Genomic DNA, 16,125 nt, shown 5'->3' on the forward strand with positions numbered 1-16,125 from the left:
TTCTTATTTTAAACCTTAGATATACTACTTAAAATGTTTATTGCAGAACTACATTTCTGGAAATATGATTTCAAAAAGTCTTATCTAAAAATATTCAAATACAACCTATATTACAACAGCATTTTACTATCCTTCCAACTAATAAGTTCTTTTTTTAAACCTGATATGAATTAATATTCTGAAAGAGTAAGATCTCCTTGAAATAAAAATTATTTTTAAATTACTCATTAAATTTAATTAAATTAAAAATTAGCATTAAATCTTTTAGATCATATTTTTAAAAACTGAAAGTTCATAGAAAGATATTGACTATAAAAGTCAATATTTAGACAAGAGAAGAAAAAGGTCAAGCATAAAACAAAACTCCATTAAAGGTCTTCAACCAAAATCATTGCCTCGTTTTACAAATGATACAGGAACATACCCCAGAAGGCAGAGTTAATCAAAACTAGTTTTTGAAAGGCCATGCATTTACTTTTATAGGCCTTCCACAATTATGTCATCTTCTACTTATGCTTTAAATAACATATAACTTTTTTTTATTTTTAAGCTCAAAATTATACCTTGGTTAGTTTCCTGGCAGAAAATCTACTGAATATGATTGCTTATTTACTTAAATATAAGCAGCTAAAGTTCTAGCAAATTTCCAGATACTACTGCTTTGTCAATCTATCAAAAAAAGTTTTTTGGTTTGTTTGAATTATAATAACTGGAAAAAATTATATTTGATGTGAATACTCCATATGTTCTCTTATTAAGTCCCCTTCTCTTTCATTTAAATATCCATTTAAAAAGGCAGTATTTCATAGCTTAAGTATTTTACATCCTTAGAGATTCTGGTAAAATTATGAAATAAGCACAAGTAACTTTAGCTCTTAAAAAATGTCTTTAAGTGGAAATAGTCGTGAACAAGAGCTATGAGAAGGCAAGCATACTTGTGAAGCTGTGCTCATTATCTTTCCCCCAAACATTTCCATCTGCTGAACTTTCTTATTAGTACTGAGAATACCATCATCCTACCAGTCAACTAAGCTAACAATATACGTCTTCTCAACTCCTCATTCTCAACCACCTTATATATTCAATCCGTTAAATCTTTGATTTCTGCCTTTGCAACCTCTCTTATATATGTTCCCTTGTCTATTCAAACAATAACCAATCTATTATAGGATTTTATCACTTCTTGACTAACTATAATACCATCCAATTGGTCTCACTTACCATCCATCTTCCATTCAACTGTCAATAAGAGTTAAAAATGAAGATCTAACAAGGTTTAATGTTATCTCTCTACTGAAAAAACCTCCAAACTAATATAAAATGTCATTTGATATCTTAAGCCTTTTCATGACCTTTTTAAAAAGAACTTTACAATTTTCTCATATTTTACTCAATGATCCAGCTATCCTGACCTACTTGTTTTGCTTTTACATGATAATCCATCTCTCATTTCATAACAACTGTGATCCATTATTTTAGACTGTCCTCCCACTGCCTCCAGACTGACCTCAAGAATGTTCAAATTCCATTTGCTACTGCAGGCCTCTCCCATCCCTCACCTCTCTCTTTAAGATAATCTTTTCTTTATTCTGTATCTATTGGAATTGTATTCACATAGTTTTTATATATGGTCTTCCCACCTTAATGTGTGTCCACAAATGGTATAAATCACAAGTTGTTTTGTAAGTGTTTGTTTGTTTGTTTTTGGGGGGTTGCTTTTCTTTGAATTCACATTTTGGCATATAACATGTACTTAATATATGCCTTTAATGGATTGATAGAACAATGATCCATTCATTTCCAAAAATAAAGTAACACTTCAAGAAAAATAGCACTATTCTCTTTGATCCCAAGTTATATCCCAAGCTAGAGATATATCCCAAGTAGGTCAATGACAGAGACAAGTGACTTACAAGTATCAAAATATTCACGGAATACTTTTTGTGATAAGAAGAAAGTGGAAAGTGTTTTCCCCTTCAATGAAATGGGAAATAATTGTACAAATTAATGTATAATATCATTCTCCACTCCATAAGAAATGACAAATATGAGGAAATTGGGACACTTTTTACAAATTAATACAGCCTGAAGAAAGCAGAAGGAAGAATACATTATATACAAGCACGATATAAGCAATCTACTAAAGAAGATAGGAAATGATTTTTTTTTTAAGGTTTTGAATAACTATGTTCATGGTTTACTATATAATTACACCCCATTTATCTGGAAGTTAGATGTCTAGAATCTTTACTCATCTAGAATGTATCTGCATCAATGAACCTGAAAAAAACAGGAACCTAAATAGTAAATATTTTTTTAAATGGTAAAATGTAAATAAAAAAAACAACATTTTACTCTATAAGGGAGATTGAGGCAATTTCTGGTGCTGATAGAGACAATGATGTGATATTGGGTCATTTAGAATATGGAGCAATAGTTGTCATTATTCAAGTATTTCCTTAGGACAACATAGTTCAACACTAACGGTTCATAATTAGGATATACTACATCAATTAAAAGATCAAATTATGTTTGGCATCCTATATTTTTAGAAACTGTAGCATTTCACAAAATTTAGAAATAGTTGTTCTGGTTCTCAAAATATGATTATTCTAAAAGGTAGCAGAAAAATGTTTTTTCATATAAAACTTCAAGTATTCATTCTATGAGATAATAAATAAGTTATGAATAAAAGAAAATTAACTTATTTTTATATTTTATATTTTAACTATATATTACCTTCCCCCCAAAAAATCTGCATCACATAGCATCCATGTACACAATAATTTAAAATGTATGATTGATCTATAATTATGAGCATGTAACTATAAGTCAATGCCTATATTTCAATGCAGAATTACATTAATTTACAATGTAACTTTAATAGGCCACTGCTTCAGTTTCCTCCAGAAAAGACAATTCTACACATTTTTCTGAAGGACTATTCTGAAAGCAAACTAATTAATGTTTATATAGCCTTTAGCATTTATAAAGTGTATTACACTCAATAAGGAATATTATTGCTATTAGTCATTATGTAGAAAATTGCCAAATTTCTCAGCTGCCAGTATAAATGAAAAACTATACAAAGAATTCCACTAATAGCATTAGTGAATGCCAAATGAAAAATACTCTCAAAAACAGATATATGTAAAGAATGAAAAGTCAGTATTATCTGAGTTTTAGCTATGGAAATGCCATATGTTTATGTTCCCTAAATAAAAAGTGGTGTATATTATTCATCAATTTCATCTCTGAAAGTAGAAATAAATAAAACAATTGCTGAATGACAGACTTTGAATGAGACCGATTTTTCCACTCCCTACTGGGGTCCTCTCCAAATTAAGATTGAAATAGGAACTGAATATAGAAAAGAGAATACATAAAACACTACATAAAATCACTCAATTTTTTCCACAGTGCAAGCCTGTTGAAGTATGCATAGAACTATGAATATAGAAATCAGTTATTCTAGGCACCATTTTCTTAAGAAATAAATTGTCAAAAAGAAATATTTCCAAATATTAGGTATAAGAGCACCTTCAACATATGTAAGTCAATTGGTGTTCTAGATAGTTATTTTCTTAGGCATCAACTTAGTCATTATTGTGACTACCAACCCATTAAAAGTAATACTATATATAAATTTCTGCCTATATAAGAAAGTGATAGATATTATCTACAGTAAATGTAATAATTCCCACTTGAGAATTTATTCTAAACAGAAGATAGTACATTTGTACTACATATAATATATAACACTTCTTCCCTCAGATTGAGTAATTACTGTCTTTGCAGTTAATTATAATCACATAAACTTTTATGTGTTCTGTTAAAAATGCAACAGATTTCACACCCCCCCCCGCGTCTTACTGTAACAAAAAGCATAATTATTAGATTTTAATAGCTTCTTCTAGGGACATTCTCATGGAAATTATTAATTTCTGTACAAGGATCCTCCCTTGTATAAAGAGCAACTTCCCAAAGTAACAGAATGTGTTATTCCTAAATTAAGAAAAGACACATGAGGTACAACATCATCTCTTATTTAAACCCAGAAAAAGTTCCAACGTGTGGCAAAACTGAGCCGCAACCACTCTGTAAAAGACACTAAGGATACAAAGCCAAAAATGGAGCAGACTCTGCTCTCAAAGACTTTATATTCCTTCTAGTCTATGTGTATTATCTTAGGATATACAATATCAAATGACTAGCTGATAAAAAGTTCTTTAAAGTCTGACCAATCTCTATGTACTCCATAGCATCTGCTCCAGTTACTTTCATGGCCAATGGAACATATTGGTTCCATCATCCATTATTCTCTTGGGGAAAATCTTTACATACTTGGGATGTAAAGGGATCCACACTCACCAAGGGATCTGAGATCAGTCAGTTACCCTCAACCTGAATTAGCTTGTTTTAGTAGGGTGTAGCTGCTATGCATGCTACAGTTTCTTAAATCCACAGGGGAGATTTGAGTAAAGGTGGACAGTAAAGGTAAATAGCAGCTCAAAAAAGGATTTAGCAAACCTTTACACTAAAGGTACAATCCCCCCTGAAAGGATAACACCCGCCCCTGAAAACTGCATACACTGCAATTAATTATCTTCGGAATATATAGAAGCAATCAATTACAGAAGCCCTGTATTTGATAAAACCAAAGTCCCTCAATTATTTGCTTAAGAAATAACTATTCAAAAAATCTACTAGAAAAACTAGAAAGTAGTCTAGAAGAAACTAAGTCTTACCTTAATTCACACCAAATATCAAGAGAAGCTCCAAATGGAGATCTGATTGGATATATGGGATGAGATCATAAAAAAATTAGGAAAACGATGAAATTACTTTTTAGATCTCTAAATAGAAGTTTGTGACCAAAAAAGATAAGAAGGATAAAAGAAGATAAGATGGGCATTTTTGATTTCACATAATTAAAAATATTTCCTATAAACAAAAGTAATACCACTATAATTAAAATATAAAAAGGGGTAACCAGGGAAAACAATCTTGCAGCAAATTTTCTAAGAGTCTAGTTTTTCACCCTACATAAGGAACTGATTCAAATGTATGAGAAAAAACACTAAATTTTTCCAAATGACAAATGACCAAAGGTTATAAGTAGGAAGATTTTAAAGATTTAGCAAAGGAACACATGTCCTCCTAAAAGTAAGGACCCTCAGGGAATCAATTCCTGATTTTCTGATTCCAAGATTCTAGTCTTTTCTATATCAAAGAGTAGATAGACTTTTAAGTTCTTAATCTGTCAATAAGTTTGCCAAATTGTTAAAAATAGTTTCAGGTATTAAAATTACATCATTGTTTAAATTATTATGGTAAATTTTTATGAGTAGTGGCAACAAAGATAAAATTATTCATTTCCAAAAATCTTTCAGAGATGTATCTTTTATGTTTAGTAATTAGGTGTGTTAAAAATAATATTGTCTCCAAATCCAAAGGAATATTTAGTGAATGGGAAAAGTTACAGGTATAAAGAAAAAACACACAGGCCTAAACAAAAAAAAAAAAAAAAAAAAAAAAAAAAAAGTCTTTAATTGGTGACTTTTTTTCCTAAATTATTATCACACTTCATGTATGAAACAAGATATGATAATTCAAATTCCCTATCACAAGTCATCCCAGGGTAGGAAATAATAATGAGACTTCTATTCTTTTAAAAACATAACAAATAGTCAATTGTTTAATGGTAAAAACAGCTTCTTTAACAAAATTACTGAAACCTTGACTTTTTCATTTCAATAGTTAGTTGCATGATAGACAAAGCTGATGTAATTTGGTTGATTCGGTTGATTGAATAGGTAATTACTATTAATGGCTTCGTGCTAATATTAACTCATAATTCTGAAAGGTTAAAGACAAGGGGAAACTTTTCCTTTTAATTTATTCCCTATTATCAAATATAAGAAACAATGAAAAGCAGAATTTGATAAAAACGAACCAATAAAAAGATACAAATCCTTCAACAAGATTGAATACTGATAATGAAAAATGCCAAAGAAGAACTAGAGATCATTACTGATCACAAAATAGATAATTTTGATTATATAAAGTTAAAAAACTTTTGTACAAACAAAAGTAATGCAGACAAGATTAGAAGGGAAGCAATAAACTGGGGGATCATTTTTACATTTAAGGGTTCTGATAAAGGCCTCATTTCTAAAATTATAGGGAATTCACTCAAATTTGTGAGAAATCAAGCTATTCTCCAATTAATAAATGGTCGAAGGATATGAACAATTTTCAGATGAAGAAATTGAAACTATTTCTAGTTACATGAAAAGGTGTTCCAAATCATTATTGATCAGAAAAATGACAATTAAGACAACTCTGAGATACCACTACACACCTGTCAGGTTGGCTAAGATGACAGGAAATGATAATGACCAATAATGGGAAGGGATGTGGGAAAACCGGGACACTGATACATTGTTGGTGGAACTGTGAATGGATCCAACCATTCTGGAGAGCAGTTTGGAACTATGCTCAAAAAGTTATCAAACTGTGCATACCCTTTGATCCAGCAGTGTTTCTACAGAGATTATATCCCAAAGAGATATTAAAGAAGGGAAAAGGGCCTGTGTGTGCAAAAATGTTTGGGGCAACCCTTTTCGTAGTAGCTAGAAACTGGAAATTGAATGGATGCCCATCAATTAGAGAATGGCTAGGTACAATGTGGTGTATTAATGTTATGGAATATTGTTGTTCTGTAAGACACAACCAGCAGGATGATTTCACAGAGGCCTCAAGAGACTTACATGAATTCATGCTAAGTGAAATGAGCAGAACCAGGAGATCATTATACACAGCCACAATAAGACTATATGGCGATCAATTCTGATGGACGTGGCTCTCTTCAACAATGGGATGATTCAAACCAATTCCACTTGTTCAGTGATGAAGAGAGCCATCAACATCCAGAGAGAGAACTGTGGGAACAGTGTGGAACACAGCATAGCATTCTCACTCTCTATTGTTATTTGCTTGCATTTTGTTTTCTTTCTTAGTTTTTCTTTTTCTTCATTCTTGTTCTGATTTTTCTTGTGCAGCAAGATAACTGTATAAATATATATATACATATGTTGTATTTAACATGTATTTTAACATATTTAACATGTACTGGAATATCTGCCAGTTATGGGAGAAGGTGGGGGAAAGGAGGGGAAAATTTGGAACAAAAGGTTATCCAAGCGTCAATGTTGAAAAAATTACCTATGCATATGTTTTGTAAATAAAAAGCTTTAATTAAAAAAAACAGGAAACCAACAAAAAAGAATTAGATCATTGACATAAATTAGGCATGGCATAAGCTATATCACAAGTATAAAAAGTATAAAACTTTACTTGTATTGACTTTATTCACATTTTCTCTCTTTAAACCATAGAATCTTGGAGTAAAATAGTACTTTGAGATAATGAAACATCTTTGTTTATATGATAGTATGAAATTTAAGTTCTAATTGAATTAAACACTTTCAAAACAAATCCTTAAAATTAAATAAATATCCCTCCCTCTCTAGAGGGCAGTACCATCTCTCCAAGTATCCCAGGTACACAAGGAAGATGTCATACTTGACTCCTTCATATTTCCTTCCTTGACTCCTTTATACTGCCACTTATCTAATCAGTTGCCATTCAGTTTTATGAGTTCTCTCTCCACAGTATATTTTGAGTTTTTTTGTTGTTGTTGGTTTTTTCATAATCCCACTCAACAGTCACTTCCATAGTACAAGCCTCCATGAATTTCTATGTTTTCCATTATCTATTATAGTAATTCTAATACTCCTTGCTCTTTAGGGAGGACCCTACATATATAGATCTGTTGAAGTGATTTTTCTAAAGCTCTGGTTTGACAATAAAACTCATCTGCCTTCACAAAAATGCAAAGATTCAACATTCACCTCAACACACTTTTTTTTCTTTTACTATTTCAGCCAAATGTTACTCATATGATAAAATGATAAATGATAAAACTGTTACACACCAATTTTTTAGTTTTTTCCTCACAACCATGTAAGAAAGGTAGTTCACATATTGTTTCCAATTTTACAAATTAAGAAATCAAAACCCCAAAAGAAAAAGTGACCCTGTCAGTAGACATTTGAGTGGTTAAAGAGTAAAGTACCAAAAAATGCTTGATTTAGAGTCAGAAAACATAAGTTCAAATCGGACTATTTGTGACCTTGGGCAAGTCACTCAAACTTTTCAGTATCTGAATTTTTTCACCTAGGTACCTAGCATGGCATACTAGATTGATTCTAGACTTTGTCTCAGAAAGACTCTAGTTCAAATCTTACTTACCTCAGATGAATCCACTGTATGAACCTATTAGGCAAATCACTAATCAGCCTGAATCTCAGTTTTGTCCTATGCAAAATGTGAATATTAATAATAGCATTTATCTCAGAAGATGGTATGAGAATTCAAACAATGCATGCAAATTGCTTTGTAATTTGTTGCTAAATAATAGTATTAGTAAAAGTAATACATAATATTATTATTAATTATCTGTAAAATAAGGGATTTGGATTTGATGATTTCTAAGGTTTCTTCTACCTCTAAAGCAACTGCCAAAGGTAGAACTCAAACTTTTCCACATTAAGTAAAGTATGTACTGAAATATGTCCATAGGAAGATTTCAAGGAAAAGACTTAACTGAGGGGAAAAAAAATCTAAAATACATTCATAGGATAACATCAAATAAGAGCACATTTCCAGGAAACAAAAGGAACTGGTTCAATTTTTTTTTTTTTTACAATAAGAGTTATTCCACAAAAAATAAACTGCCAAAGACTATGAATAGGAGTTTTCAAAGGAAGTCCAAAGCATCAAAAACTATATGGAAAATACTTCAAATCACTAATAATCATAAAAATGTCAATTAAAACAACTCAGTTTCCCCCTCATACCCACCCAACAGATTAGAGAAGATGCAGGCCCTTTCTTTCTCTAGTGAATTCTTCCGGGAACCTGCACTTTAGCACAAAAGAGTAGCCTTCATTTTCCAGACGGTCACCATGTCTCCACCTAAATCTTCCTCAGTTAGAATGTAAATTACCTTAAGGACAGCTTGTATTTGTATCCCCAGTACATAATATTTGGCACATAATATGCGCTTAACAATGCTTGTTAAATAACAAAATGATAGAAGAAAAATTGCTGGAAAACTGGGTCACTGCTGGTGGAATTGTGGTTTTTGCCCCAGTTGTTCCAAAAAGAAATTTGAAGCGATGCCTTCAGAGTTACTAAACTGTGCATGGTCTCTGACTTTCTTAATTCGCTATTAAGCCTATACTCCCAAAGAGATCAAAGACATTAAGAAAAGAAGCCATATGTACAAAAAAAATTTAACAGGTTATTTTTGGGGGGGAGGTAATAATATAGAACTAGAAACCAAAAAGTCACTTCTTTATTGGGCTTAGCTAAATATATATCTACAGGCATACACACACACACACACACACACACACACACACACACACACACATATATATACATACACATACATACACATAATGGAACATTATTATAACATAAGAAATGTCAAAATGGAAAGTTTCAAAGAAACTTAGTAAGACAATTTTAAAAGATTCAGTAATTTTGATCAATTCCTTGACCAATCAAAATTCTAGTTCACTGATGAGAGGAAGCAAATGTGTCTACAGATAAAGGCCAGGAAAATATTAATGATACATTAAGGCCAAATATCTTTGATGGATGTGGGTGATTGTTTGGATGCCCAGTAGGAGAATGCCAGTTAGCACCAAACAGAAGAGCACATTGGTTCTGGAGTAAAGGAACCAGACCTCCATATTTAAATTCTCTGTTTTAAAAGTGATTTTTTTTTTCATTTAAATTTTAAAGCCATGCTATCTATCCCAGGTGTCATATTAACTAGAACTACTCCTAGATTGTCTAAATTGAACCAATTCTCTCTTTTCTCTAGCTCATCGTTTTCTTGTGAAGGAAAAGCTAGTGCTGCATTTGATTTTTCCAGAAGTTGGATTTAATATGTTGCCTAAGATATAAACGATCTTAGCCATGTATGAATGCTATAGAAACTGTTCCTTCAGAATGCAGGTGTTTTCTAGCTATCCACTCCAATGCTACATTGCTTCAGGCTGTGCTAGAGGATATCCTCAAAAGGTTTCATCTGTTTGTCATGTGCTCAATTAATCTCTACCCTTAGGGAATTTACTTTCATGAAACAGTTTCAAACCCTGGGACTGCATGAGTCCTGGAACCCAATTGTTGGAAACGATGTTCTACCATCTGGTGTTAAATGTGATACATGAGAGACAATGATGAAATTTGTTCAGTAATTGAATGTAGGCATCATACAATATTTTAAAGAATTAGAATGTAAAGCTTCGTTATCTTTATATTTGGTCTAGAATATTCTCCTTTGTTTTTATCATTCTGTCACTTTTTTCATTTACTAAGTTTTAAAACATGATGCATTGCTTTTTCCACTAATGTACCATTATTAGGCTGCTGAGGTAGCAGAATTCCATAACAAGCTATTTTGCAAGTATATTACTCAGTCATATGGATTGACTGTATCTAAACACTACAATAAAACTACAATAAAAAGCTAGGATGAGCAATCATAGTTTCAAGTAAAAGAGAGATTAAACAATCTAGGCCAAAACACCCTTATTTTTTCACAACCCCTTCCCCCACTGATGAATTCAATTATTAAAAGAAGTATTTAAAAATGTCATACCATATACCACTTTAATCATTTATAAGATCTTATTCAAAAAATCATTTTTAAAAAATTCATGCTTAGCCACAAGCTCTTAAATATTGAGACGTACTTCCCAGAAAATGGCCAGGGTATAAACTCATAACCCCATGTGGTATACTCTAGCCTAAAGGAAATCAGACATCCTGAAGTTTCCACATTTCACAATGTCTTTTGAGATGATGGGTTGAGTTTAAGGAAACATTTTCATTGTATCATCTACATGAAGACAAAACTATTCACAAAAGTCAAATGATATTTAAGGTCAATTCATAAGCAGAAATGTAAAGAACAAATGATTTTGTATATATTTTCAATGACTACTGCATTATCTTATATGAATTGTATTTCATTTTGAATATTACTTCTTACAACTATTATAGTTATTTAATAATATTTTGTGAATATTCATTTTAATTAATACATGACCAGTATAGTTCTTCCCTGGTAACCATCACTATAAGAAACTGCAATGGCAGAGAGTCATAACACTTTCATAAAGAGTTCAAATTGTTAATATTTTGAAGAAAAAGGCTCATTTGAATATTCTTTGAATAAAAGGTTTTCTCATTCCGGAAAAGCAAATATTTCCTCTAAGTAACCATTGTACATATAAGACCAAACAGATCTAACCTCTTTTCTTCTATTATAAAGCTGAGCAATTACACATAAAGAAATAAAGTACAATAAAATTATGGCATCAGTTCACACCACAGGAATCCAATTTAATTATTCCCAAGAGGTAATATTAGACTGTTTAAAAATAGGAGGAATAACATGCTATCATTATCACAGAAGTCAGAGAAAATTTGCATCTTCCATAGGTTTTGTGACAAGACTTTGTGAAAATATATTCTTGAAAGTTAACAAATTGACTAATTTAATAATATACAAGCAATTAATCAAAAATTTTTGCTGAGCTTAATCATATATAAAAAAGGAATATAAATGAAAATAGTAATAGGCAGGGTCTCACAAGAAGCTCAAACCCTATTGTGAATACACAACGCAAAAACATGAATATGTCTTTAAAATATAAACAAAAAAAATACAAACAAAAAAAAAACCCTGTAAATGAGTATGGATTAATGAGTTATGAAATAATCAAGTGATCAGAATAGCAACAGGAATGGGATTAATGAGAAATACTAGAAATTTTAATCCAATGGTTTCTTTTCTTTCTTTTTTGACTGCTTAGACATCACAGAGGCTCTGGGCATTGCTGAATCCAATTTTTTAAAGCAATACTGGGAAAAATGGAAGATATAATTAAGCAATACTAGGATAATTAGAATTTTGTCTGTCAAGAATTTATTGTCTAGGAAACTTATTGTTAGGAATTATGCTAAATGCTGAATGTACAAAAAAGAAAGAAAAAAAATGGGGCAGACAGCATGCAAAGAAGTCTATAGAAATAAGATATAAAAATGATAAATTGTAATTAATTTCAGAAGGAAGTCATAAAAATTAACTACTGGGAAATATTTCTTGCAGAGGTGAGACTTCAGCTAAGACTTAAAGAAATGTAGTAAAGCCAGAAGAGAGAGAAAAGGGATGGAGGAACCATTCTGGAATTAAGGTTATGTAAAAGGAACAATAATTTGGTATCACATGACCGCAGAATGAATAGATGAAAGGAATAAAGTATAAGAAAACTAGAAAGGCAGAAAGGAGCCAGGTTATAGAGGATCATAAATCCAAAGAGGATTTTACATGTGATCCTGGAAATAACAGGATGTCAATGGAGTTTATTTAATAGGAGAGAAGAGTAATATAGTCAGATCTATCTATATTTTAGGAAGATCATTTTGATAAATGATCATAAGATTAAGAAGAGTTAGGAGAGTCTTAAGGCAGGGAAAACAATGAGCAGGCTTAGGTTGTAGGTAATGATGGTCCATACAATGAACATTTTTAAAAATACCTCCAGAAAATAAACTTGTTCATATGCTAGTGAAGATTAATTCTTTTTCTTCTCCCCTTTCCCCCAACAGGAAAACAAGAAGTGTAATTAAAATGGGATGAGGGAGGAAATAGCAAAGTTCTAGTTTTTAGAACTAGGCACAGAGAGTTGTTCTCACCATCTTTAATTTTCTAGAAGAGGGAAGCATCTTGTGGCAAGAGTTAAGCAGATGAGAAAGAAAGTTTTTTTGTTTTTCACTATATATGTGTGTATCTACAGGCAACTGATAGAAATAAAAGTCCAATGTATGATCAAATTATTTTATTGTACTAGAATAAACCCTGCTATTCATAAGTTTTCCTCTAAAAGTAGTGCTAACCATTTTATCTGGAAAGAACGGAAAGATTAAAATCTGGCTTTAAAATTATATATAACGTGTGGAAAACAAAAACATGTTTTTCAATCTAACTCAAATTTGGGTGAGATTTTAAATTAAACAAAATCTTTTATTCAAAAACATCCATAATGACTACTTTGCAAGAAGTAGAGGAAAGACCCAAAACAATACACTATCAAGAATCTGGGTTTTTCCTACTTTTATTTTCATTAAATATTAAATAAAACCAATAAAACATAAGTGTTCAAGAACTAACACAAGAATTGTGGAATTCAGTTCAAAGGTGATATAAGATAAAGAAAGATGGTATAAAATCCAGATGTTCCAGAATAGAGATTTTTTTCAAGTACAAGGTATGATTTAGGAATTGTTTTAAAAGTAACTTCTTACTTTAAAGAGCTGCTGATAAATTAACAAAAAAAAAATTAATGTCTTTAAGAAAAAGATGTTTCCTAAGATATGTATCTGATGTTTTCATGCTAATTTTAAGTAAACACAGAGAAGCAGATTTTCAAAATAATAATGATATAATACTTTAAAAAGGTATCAACATATTAGATACAAAAGATTGTATTTTCTCTTCATCAACTATTAGGTAATGCTGCAAAGGCAAGCAGGATGTGGAAAACAAATATGGCATATAAACTCACTTTAACTTGTATACATACACACACACAAACACATCTTTTTTTATTATCAGCATGTGTCCAAATTAAAATTGTTACCACATGCTGAATAAACTTTTACAGCTGTTCAACTAAAGAGATCAAACGAGATTTCATCATACATTCTTAGAACTCTCTTACTAGTCAAACATACTGAAACACAGACATGTCAAAACATCAAGTAATACAAAGATACAACAATTTAGTAATTTTTAGTTCAATAAATCTTCCATAAACACAGTCATAGCTAAATGTACTTTAATATTACTTGTTAAACAATTTTTATAGATGATACATTTTAAAAGAGAGGAAGAGAGAAAGAGAGGGAAAAAGGGAAGAGAGAGAGGGAAGAAAGAAGAAAAGAAGGGAAGGAGGAAAGGAAGGAAAGAAGGGAGGAAGGAGGGGAAGAAGAAAGGAAGAAAGGAGGTAAAGAAAGAAAGGAGGGAGGAAGGGAAGAAGGAAGGGAGGAGGAAAGAGGGAGAGGGGAAGGTGGGAGAAAGGGAAGTACTTAGTGACTTTTCAAGACTCATTTTCCACTGAAACAAATAATAAAACTCCACAATAACCTTGTATTACAGATAAGATTAAGTATTAGACTAATTTTACATCACTTCCTTCCATGTCCCCTGAGTTTCAGCTAAAATAACCCACTAGCTATTCCCCAAACTTGGAATTACACCTCTTCTGTGTTAAGGACCGTGTCTAGGTGAAGTGGCAGGTCAATTCTCTGAGAATGGAGATTCACAGCTGTGAATCATAACATCTAAAGCAATCTTTATTGACAAAGGTATTGCTTGTGTACTGGGAATGAAATAAATTGGAGGCAAAAGGAAGAGGAGAGAGGTCAGAGAACAGCAACTGCCTCTCAGTCTCCTTGTATCCTCCTCCTCCTCCCTCCTCCTCTCACATGAAGAGACCCATTCTACAGGTCTGAGTTAGAGTTCCAGCAGCCACTGGCAGGTGGCTCCCATATTTATTTCTGTGTCTCTGTATTTATCTCCTCCTTACTTCTTCTAGAATTTTTAGCTTTCTTTAATACCAGGATTAAGTAGCACTAACAACAGGAAGGCTTTCCTAAAACCACTAGTTGATAATCCTCTCGCTCTTCAAATTATGGGGCATTTATATCAATATACCTAACCTTATGCTCCAGAACCTTCAGAGAGAGATCTGTTGTGCTTTTGTTTTTGTTTTTGTTTTTAAATTTTGGTCTTCCCTTCCAGGAACTAGCACTATACATAGCAGATGCTTTGAAAAATGTCTTCTGAGTTAAACTAAAACAAAAAAAGCCAAACAACCTGAAACACCTGAATTAAAAAGAAAAAAGAATTAGAACTAAGCAGTATATATTTGCACCAAATCAATGCAGTTAGAATAAGAAAATAGTTAAGTAGTTTTGAAAAATTGCTACAATTTTCTCTTCTAACATATGTGCAGGAAACTTTCAAATATTTAACATCAAGGGCAGTTTCCCAATAGATAAATGATCAAAGGATAGGAATAATTTTTCAAAAGAAAAAAACCCAAGCTAGTGACAGCCATATGGGGGGAAAATCACTTTTAAGAATAGAAATGTAAAACAACTTTGAGGTTCCACCCATTCTCATCAGAATAGCAAAAATGACATAAATGGAAAATGGTAATGGTTGATATGGCTATCAAAGGACAGGCATATTAATGAACTGTTGGTGTAACTATAATGTAATCTATCAAATCTATAATGCAGCCTAGAACCACAGTCTGAAAGCATGTGACTCAACACTTGAAAACCCTGTAGTACTACCAGTCATATACTGCCCCATCCAAAAGAAAAAAAATTTTTTAATGAAAATAAAGAAGACAAGGATCCATATATCATCCACATCATTTAACACAGCTCTTTTTTTTTTGTAGCAAAAACATGGAAACAAAGTAAGTACCTATCAAGACTGTAATAATTAAACAAATTATTTATAAAATAGAATATTATTACACAATAAGAAATAAGAAAAGGATCAGATTCAGGAAAACATCAGAAAACAGATCCTGAACTCATGAAGAGTGATGTGAGTAGAAACAAGGAGCAATAATCATAATAATTTAATGGAAAATTATTTTGAAAATTTAATTCATCAGTACCATGACCAATCTTGACTTCCGAAGTCTGATCATCCTTCTGGCCATGCTTAAATCAAGCTTCATATTTTTTTACACTTAGATAAAAAGGGTAAGAGGTACATAATTGGACATAAATTTTCAGGCTTAGCAATTATATAAATTTTTTGTGATTAAGTTCATTTCTTACAATGAAAAATTTCTAATTGCTGTTGTGGATGGGGAAAAAAACTAAGTAGAGGTGAATGTGATTAAAAAAAAAATTCCATGAAATATTTTAAAACACAAAGAAGTGGGCAGAAAA

General features: G+C 31.6%; 1 protein-coding gene across 5 annotated transcripts in view; it reads right to left on the bottom strand.

Moving 5' to 3' along the window:
• The window catches only part of ROBO1 (roundabout guidance receptor 1), a 622,307-nt gene that overhangs the window by 259,276 nt on the left and 346,906 nt on the right, over positions 1-16,125 (bottom strand). The window lies entirely within an intron of this gene.

The sequence above is a fragment of the Sarcophilus harrisii genome, chromosome 3 (assembly GCF_902635505.1).
Source record: "Sarcophilus harrisii chromosome 3, mSarHar1.11, whole genome shotgun sequence".
NCBI lineage: Eukaryota > Metazoa > Chordata > Mammalia > Dasyuromorphia > Dasyuridae > Sarcophilus > Sarcophilus harrisii.